Source organism: Triticum aestivum, chromosome 3B (genome assembly GCF_018294505.1).
Source record: "Triticum aestivum cultivar Chinese Spring chromosome 3B, IWGSC CS RefSeq v2.1, whole genome shotgun sequence".
Lineage (NCBI taxonomy): Eukaryota > Viridiplantae > Streptophyta > Magnoliopsida > Poales > Poaceae > Triticum > Triticum aestivum.
Window position 1 is genome coordinate 156,280,943 of NC_057801.1, and position 8,210 is coordinate 156,289,152.

Genomic DNA, 8,210 nt, shown 5'->3' on the forward strand with positions numbered 1-8,210 from the left:
GACTTGTGCCTCATCAAATAGATATATCCATATCTACTCAAGTCGTCGGTAAAAGTCACGAAGTACTGATAGCCACCTCTGGCTGTTGTGCTCATTGGACCACACACATCATTATGTATAAGTTCTAGCAGCTCGGACGCCCTCTCGCAACTCTTTGCGAAAGTAGACTTAGTCATCTTGCCGAGCAAGCATGATTCACATGTCTCGAACGGCTCAAAGTCGAACGAAGTTAGGAGCCCATCATCATGGAGCTTCTTCACGCGTTTCAGACTAATGTGTGCAAGCCGGCAATGCCAGAAGTATGTTGAATTTATCACATTAGGATTATGCCTCTTGACATTCACGTTATAGACCGGTTCCTGTTCTAGATTCAATATAAATAGCCCATCAACAATGGGTTCATAGCCATGGAACATACCATTCAAAAATATCGAACAACCATTGTCCTTTAAATTGAATTCGTAACCTTGACTCATCAAACATGAGGCAGAAATAATATTCCGACTATGTGCAGGAATGTAATAACAATTATTCAATTCCATAATGAATCTAGAAGGAAGCTGGAGCTGCATCGTGCCGACCTCCAACGCAGCAACTCTTGCTTTGTTGCCGACCCTGATGTCAATCTCCCCTTGTGCCACGCGCCTAGTTCTTACCAGCCCCTGCATCGAGTTGCAAATGTGAACAACCGATCCGGCATCAAATACCCAAGAGCTACTAGGTATGTCAGCAATGTAAATGTCTATAACATATGCAACAAGTGTACCTTTGCCTGAAGCAACATTCCCGGCCTTCTTGCCATGCTCTGCAAGCCACTTGCTACAGTTCCTCTTCCAGTGACCGGTCTCCTTGCAGTGATAGCAAACGGTCTTCGGGTCTGGTCCAGACTTCGGCATAGCGGTGGAGGTTACCGTCTCCGTGCCCTTTGCCTTAGCCTTTTTCTTGGACCAACTCTTCTTGAACTTAGCCAATTTCTGCACCATCAACACTTGATGCGTGCCTTTCTTAATATCCTGCTCTGCCACTTTGAGCATCCCATGCAATTCAGTGAGCTTCTTATCCATGCCATGCATATGATAGTTCGAGATGAACGTCCCATAGCTGGGCGGAAGAGAACCCAGAACAGCATCAGTAGCAAGCTCATCCAAGAGCGGGAAGCCCAAATGATCCAAAGCTTGCACATATCCGATCATCTTGATCACATGCGGGCTCAGTGGATCACCTTCCTTCAGCTTGCAATCCATCAAGGATCGCCAGACGTTGAACCTTTCGGTCCTAGCCTGTGTCTGAAACATGCTCTTGAGACTCTCGATCATATCGTAAGCCTCAACATTTTCGAAATGCTGTTGCAAATCGGGCTCCATACAAGCCAGCATCAGACAGCTGATCTCTGTTGATTCATCAACGAGTTTCTGGTAGGCATTCTTAGTTGTGGCATTAGCATTATCGGCAGGTTCCTCTGGAAGTGGATCCTCTAGAACATGTTCCTTTTTATCATGCTTGAGAACAATTCTCAGATTTCTATACCAGGTGGTAAAGTTTGTTCCATTCAGTTTATCCTTTTCCAGAATTGATTTCAATGCAAAGTTGGGTTGAGCAGGTGGTGCCATTGATCTACAACAGAAAATATGCAATCACTAAGCAATGTGTTTATGTAGAGTAATTCTAGCCTAAACAGAAATACTCCCACTGAAGTCAGCATCCCTCCGCAAACTCTCAGTGATTCAGGATCCGACTAGCGCATGCGACTAGTGAGCTTTAGCATCACTGCTAGCCAACATACCTATCCGGTAAGCAACTCCTTGCTAATCGTATCTCTATACGACTCCTGTCGGTCGGGAAGGTATCTCATACCCCGGCTCCCAACCTTCTTTGCCACAAGGCCCAAAACCGTTTTGATAGCCTTGTCAAGTTAACCTGATGCAGTGCATGTCCGTGTCCGACACAAACCCTTCAGTTCAAGGACACCCAGCAGCACCCCAATTTTATGAGCCCACTACTAGACGTACTTGACGTGCGAAGGTGCAACATCGGGAATGGCACTTTACTTGATATTCATGAGGGATCTTTCTACCATTCTAACATGCATAGAAACAAAGAAGCATAACAATCACAAATAAACACATATTGTGAAATAGTATGGCTCCTTCATGGACGTTCTTCCAGGTCGGCTCCGACTCTAATGACCATCCACGAACTCCATCTTGTTTGTCACACCGGGACGCCAAGCCACCAACCTGATCTCTATTATCCAACTACTACAACTAGTAATGAATTTACATAGAGTCACAAGTCGACACGCAGGTCTTTATACAATATAATGACAACACTTTGGCTCCTGCCGGCTGACAAACATGACACGCAGGCCACGTATAAATTATAAACATGCATCACATACACATGAGCCATACTATTCACATCAAACATGCAAAACAAAGTTATGCATAGAATCACATTCTACCGGTTTGTGTGTTGGGTATGAAATACACGGCGCTACGCACACGGCGGTCCCAATCATATCGATCATATCGATCATCGCGAATCCGATTCGGATTTACGTTTCACTGTTAACCCCAATGGCGGATGATCACCCGGTAGGGGTAGATCGTGTCACGACCTCATCGTTCCCGATTGACAGAAAACATAGCCTCAACGATCCCCATGTGCAGTTGATCACATCAACCGTGCACATAGCCAATCTTATCAACGACAACAGATCTCATCTGCCGCCTCCACATATCTAATATGCATACGATCTGAATCCAAATCCTATAGCAGAGGCTTTGATACCACTGTTGGGATCTACGGTAGGGTGCGTCGACTGCAAACTAAAATTCCTACACGCAGAACAACCAAGAACATGCTACGGGAGATGGATCACGGATCATTACCACTAGACGCGCAGTGCTGTGCAGCGGAAGAAGAGTTGGGGCAGCGCGTCCGCGTGGATCGTCTCCTCCTCGTCCGATCTCCCTCGAACAGCCGGTCGTCCGATCCCACGTACAAGTTCCCCGGAGCGGCGCAAGTGCACCGCCTCTAACGGTATCCGCGCGTGCAGGAGGAACACCGTGCGGCGGACTGCTAGGTCCGATCACACAGTCGGCGGTGAGTGGAGGTGGCTATTCGCAACACATGCAGACCCTAGTCACAGCGCCGAAGCGATTAACTGCATGAGTGTGCCGCACCTCCACTTTATATAGGCGTCCGTCGCGGGCTCAACACTTGGGCCTCGCACGGACCCTAAAGCCCACAAGTCTACTCGACCACAATCCGAATACAGCTCGGATCCCATCCGACCAGTGTCCTCGGATCCGACCTCGTAGGTTCCTTCCCTTAAGCGCGTGCCCCTTAGGTTCAAGTCGGCGTGGTCGCAGTTCGGATCACCTCCGAACTACACGGTTGGTAGCGGCCTCGAGCAAGGCATGTGGAACACTAAGTAGACCATGAAGCTGGTTAGGCGAACCTGTACATCATACTTCTGTTCCCTTTGCCACACGATATATGTTGTCGGGCTCAAGGCGAGACTTTCATCCTTGTGCTAGCCCGACCTCTTTCTCGTTCCAGTGATGCTGACCACAAACCAGATTATCTCATAATCCCTTGTCGCATTGACATGCTTATCATAGTCGGATCACACGAGGGGCCCAAAGTATATCTCTCCTGATCGGAGGGGCAAATCCCATCTTGCTCGACCATGTCTCGCAGCATGGGACTGGACAAACCCAAAACCTACCTTTGTAAGTACCCAGTCATGAAGTAGCGTTTGGTCGGCCCAAAGCAAGTCTGTCACCATCCCGAGTACATGCATCAGCTCAGGTCTTAGGACATAGAACGTATGTTGTACTAGAGACTCACAGATGACATATCGCTGCGTCTCATAGTTGGGTCTGTCCGACTCGGGCCTTATCTCGACTCGGATGCGACTACGTCGAATCCGACCAGACCTTTCCAAGTCCATATTATCCGGTTAGCATCCAATGCTCCATGGCTAGTGAGACCAAGCCATCGACCATGTCATATGCTAGTCTAGTCGGCTATGCATCCACACAACCCTTTCGACTAGGGACCTTTTAGGACAGTCATCATACAATGCATAGTCCCACAAACAGGTCACGTACTTGCTGATACACATCATTGATAATGTCCAAGGACTATCTTTATTCATAAACACATAGGAAATATCATCATACATGATTGCCTCTAGGGCATATCTCCAACAGAAGGAAGAGAGATTTCACATATAAATATACTATTTAGACATCTTTTATAATTGGGAGCACTCATTAAATATGACATGCTAAAGAGTTGATGTTGGACAAGGAAGACAATGTAATGGGTTATGTTTTCGCACATCTCAGTTAAAGTATATTGTCATGGATCATTCAAACATATTGAGCTTGCCTTCCCCCCTCATGCTAGCCAAATTCCTTGCACCAAGTAGAGATACTACTTGTGCTTCCAAATATCCTTAAACCCAGTTTTGCCATGAGAGTTCACCATACCTACCTATGGATTGAGTAAGATCCTTCAAGTAAGTTGTCATCGGCGCAAGCAATAAAAATTTCTCTCTAAATATGTATGATCTTTTGGTGTGAATAAAATAGCTTTATACGATATTGTTATGGAAGCAATAAAAGTGACGGACTGCATAATAAAGGTCCATATACAAGTGGTAATATAAAGTGACGTTCATTCGCATTAAGATTTTGTGCATCCAACCCTAAAAGCGCATGACAACCTCTGCTTCCCTCTGCGAAGGGCCTATCTTTTACTTTATGTCTTTTACTTTTATGCAAGAGTCAAGGTGATCTTCACCTTTCCCTTTTTCATTTTATCCTTTGGCAAGCACCTCGTGCTGGGAAGATCCTGATATATATATATCCAATTGGATGTAAGTTAGCATGAACTATTATTGTTAACATCACCCAAAGGTGAATACATTGGGAGGCAACACTATAAGCCCCTATCTTTCTTAGTATCCGATTAAAACTCCATAACCATTTGTATTGCGTGAGTGTTAGCAATTGTAGAAGACTATATGATAGTTGAGTATGTGGAGTTTGCTATTCCTGAAAATAAGATGAATTGCAATTGTTTGATGACTAAGAATGAAGTTTGCTAGTTTTCAAGAAAGTTCATGGTCTATGCTTTAACATGTGAATAGCTTGTTACTTGATCGTGAAAAGTTTTATGAGATGAACTACTGTTATGACATATTATCATGCTAGAAAAGGTGATTGAAATTATCATTGATCAAACTTGTGCACCTTCTAGCATTCACACTTCATAAATTCTTTCTTTTATCATTTACCTACTCGAGGACGAGTAGGAATTAAGCTTGGGGATGCTGATACGTCTCCAACGTATCTATAATTTATGAAGCACTCATGCTATTTTATTATCTGTTTTGAATGATTACGGGCTTTATTATACACTTTTACATTACTTTTGGGACTAACCTATTAACCGGAGGCCCAACCCATATTGTTGTTTTATTGCCTGTTTCAGTATTTCGAAGAAAAGGAATATCAAACGGAGTCCAAACGGAATGAAACCTTCGAGAGCGTGATTTTTAGGAAGAATATGATCCAGGAGACTTGGAGTTCACGTCAGAAGATCCTCGAGGAGGCCACGAGATAGGGGGCGCGCCCTACCCTCTCGTGGGCCCCTCGAGGCTCCCCCGACCGACTTCTTTCGCCTATATAAGCCTACATACCCTAAAAAAATCGAATATCAAGATAGATCGGGAGTTCCACCGCCGCAAGCCTCTGTAGCTACCAAAAACCTCTCGGGAGTCCGTTCGGGCACCCTGCCGGAGGGGGAACCCATCACCGGTGGCCATCTTCATCATCCCGACGCTCTCCATGACGAGGAGGGAGTAGTTCACCCTCGGGGCTGAGGGTATGTACCAGTAGCTATGTGTTTGATCTCTCTCTCTCTCTCTCGTGTTCTATCTATGGCACGATCATGATGAATCGCGAGCTTTGCTATTATAGTTGGATCTTATGATGTTTCTCCCCCTCTACTCTCTTGTAATGGATTGAGTTTTCCCTTTGAAGTTATCTTATCGGATTGAGTCTTTATTTGAGAACACTTGATGTATGTCTTGCCGTGTTTATCTGTCGTGACAATGGGGTATCACGTGCCACTTGATGTATGTTTTGGTGACCAACTTGCGGGTTCTGCCCATGAACCTATGCATAGGGGTTGGCACACGTTTTGTTGACTCTCCAGTAGAAACTTTTGGGCACTCTTTGAAGTACTTTGTGTTGGTTGGATGAATCTGAGATTGTGTGATGCATATCGTATAATCATGCCCACGGATACTTGAGGTGACAATGGAGTATCTAGGTGACATTAGGGTTTTGGTTGATTTGTGTCTTAAGGTGTTATTCTAGTATGAACTCTATGATGGATTGAGCGGAAAGAATAGCTTCATGTTATTTTACTATGAACTCTTGAATAGATAGAACAGAAAGGATAACTTTGAGGTGGTTTCATACCCTACCATAACCTCTTCATTTGTTCTCCGCTATTAGTGGCTTTGGAGTGACTCTCTGTTGCATGTTGAGGGATTGTTATATGATCTATCTATGTTATTATTGTTGAGAGAACTTGCACTAGTGAAAGTATGAACCCTAGGCCTTGTTTTGTACCATTGCGATACCATTTACGCTCACTTTTATCATTAGTTACCTTGCTGTTTTTATATTTTCAGATTATAAAAACCTTTATCTACCATCCATATTGCACTTGTATCACCATCTCTTCGCCGAACTAGTGCACCTATACAATTTACCATTGTATTGGGTGTGTTGGGGACACAAGAGACTCTTTGTTATTTGGTTGCAGGGTTCTTTGAGAGAGACCATCTTCATCCTACGCCTCCCATGGATTGATAAACCTTATGCCATCCACTTGAGGGAAATTTGCTACTGTCCTACAAACCTGTGCACTTGCAGGCCCAACAACGTCTATAGGAAGAAGGTTGTGTAGTAGACATCAAGCCTCGAAATGGTCGAGAGGTAAAGATTGATATATAGGACGATGGTATTTGGACACGGAAGTGTTTTGGGAAGTACTGGGAAGGAATCGGGTCACCAGGAGGGGTTTCGGGCACTGATGATGACATGTACCTAGGGTAGGGTCTTAGGCCTGACCTAGACACCCTACCCAAGGACATTACATAAGAGTCCAAGGCGTATAAAGCTAAGCAGAAGATACCGACTGAAATCCTCACGAAGTACAATACACTCGACAAAAGATCTCACTTGGATATCCCAATTCCACTCGACCATCATTTTTCACTCGGAAGACAAGAATCCAATTGGTGTTCAGAAGACCTAGAGCCATCCCTGGATGGCAGCGGTTAGGCATTCACTTCATCGTCATAAAGATCGATTAATACATGCGTTACCAGTAACATACTTGACATTATACTCTTATTCAACCCTTGCATAACTGAGGTCTGTGAAGGGTCGGTGCACTCTATATAAGCCACCCCTCCCCTCTGGCACAAGGGTTCGCACCCCCTGTAACTCATACTACCATTCAACAGAGCCTCTGCAGCACCGAGACGTAGGGCTTTTACCTCCTCCGAGAGGGGCCTGAACTCGTAAATCCGAGTGTACAACTTCACCGTAGCCAGGACTCTGCCCTCTCCTACGTACCCCCATACTCTATTGTCAGATCCGTTCCCACAACAGTTGGCACCCATCGTGGGGCAGTCATCTGAGCGTTTTTTGGTGAGGTTGTGATCTTCGATCTTCGTCAACATGGTTTCCGGTGGTGGATTGCCCTTGGGTCGCGAGATCTATCTCGGTGCGCTCGTCTTCATTGCCGATGATTCAGATTGGCTTCAAGAAGCCCCCCTCAATTTCGAGGCACTCCCCACTCACGGGGCGTGATGCGGCTTGAAGCTACATCGGTATTTCCCCAAAGAGGAAGGGATGATGCAGCACAACGATGGTAGGTATTTCCCTCAGTGATGAGACCAAGGTTATCAAACCAGTAGGAGAACCAAGTAACACAACGTATACAGCACCTGCACACAAATAACAAATACTCGCAACCCGTCATGTAAAAGGGGTTGTTAATCCCTTTCTAGTAGCGGCGCCCAAAGATAGGCAAACAGACGTGAGAGAGTTGTAGATATTGATAGATCAAACGCCAAATAAAATAAATTGCAGAAAGGTATTTTTGTATTTTTT